Source organism: Cebus imitator, unplaced genomic scaffold (assembly GCF_001604975.1).
Source record: "Cebus imitator isolate Cc_AM_T3 unplaced genomic scaffold, Cebus_imitator-1.0 Scaffold79, whole genome shotgun sequence".
In the NCBI taxonomy this organism is placed as follows: domain Eukaryota; kingdom Metazoa; phylum Chordata; class Mammalia; order Primates; family Cebidae; genus Cebus; species Cebus imitator.
This window is the reverse complement of record NW_016107394.1, coordinates 2,331,049-2,332,328: the sequence shown is the minus strand read 5'-3', so window position 1 is coordinate 2,332,328 and position 1,280 is coordinate 2,331,049.

The following is a 1,280-nucleotide window of genomic DNA, read 5'->3' as shown; positions in this document are numbered from 1 at the left end:
TGAGACAGAGTCTCACCCTGTCGCCCAAACTGGAGTGCAATGGTGCAATCTTGGCTCACTGCAACCTCCACCTCCAGGGTTCAAATGATTCTCCTGCTTCAGATTACTGCGTAGCTGAGATTACAGGCACCTGCCACCACGTCCAGCTAATTTTTGTATTTTTAGTAGAGACGGGGTTTCACCATGTTGGCCAGGCTAGTCTCGCTCGTGATCTGCCCGCCTTGGCCTCCAAAAGTGCTGAGATTACAGGTGTGAGCCACCATGCCTGGCCCCCATTTTGAGTTTTTTAAATCTGTAAAGTGGAGAGAATATCTTCCTCATAGGATTGTTGTTGGAAATAATGTAGCATAAGCAGCAAAAGCATAGTCTTGCTCATAGTAAGCACTCGGCAAACACATACACACATTCATTTGCCCATGAATAGACAGAGGGCTACTACTGAAAAACAAAGCTTTCAATGCCAAGGCTCATCCACCCTCCCCACCCCAGGATCCACCTGCTCCACTAAGCTGGAGAGATGGAGTGAGGCTCTGATGCAGGAATCATTTTCATCTATCAGCTTTATCTATCATCATGCGCAGAGTGGACAGTTCCTCTGACACCTGAATTATCACTTCCTGACCCAAAGTACCTTCTCTGTCTTCTCCCTAGCACCAAGGCTGCAGAAAACAAGCAATGAGGAAGGGAAAGGAAGGGGAGGAGAGGGGAAGGAAGGGAAGGGAGAAGGAAGGGAGAAGGGAAGGGAAGGGAAGAACACTCACTCAGTTCCTCATACATGCATTGCATTCTTGCCTCTGCTAATTTGCCTGTAGGGTTCCCTTAACCCACAGTGACCCCATTCTCCAAGGGCCCCACCCTGTATCAGCTATTCTGTTTCCTTTCATCTGGTCAATTCTGGCTCCTTCTGCAGCAGCTCAAATGTCACTTCCTTCAGGAAGCCTTCTCTGACCACTCACCCTACTGTGTACTCCCAGGGAAACGTGAATTATCTCAGTCGTGGCACTTACCACTCTCTGCTGACATGGCCTATTGCCTGCACGCCCCTCCAGAGCTCCAGGACTTCTTCATGACTGTAGTTTCAGTACCTGATGCTTTATAGGTGCTCAATAAATGAGGCTGAATATCGTTGAAACTTTGTAAGCTTTAGAAAGTTGGACAAAAGCCCAGGGTAGGCATTGAATGCCAAATAGTTTGTTGAGAGGAATAGAGTGGTGCAGGATGGGATGGGATGGGATGGGATGGGATGGGATGCGATGGTGAACATGCTAATTTTTTTTTTT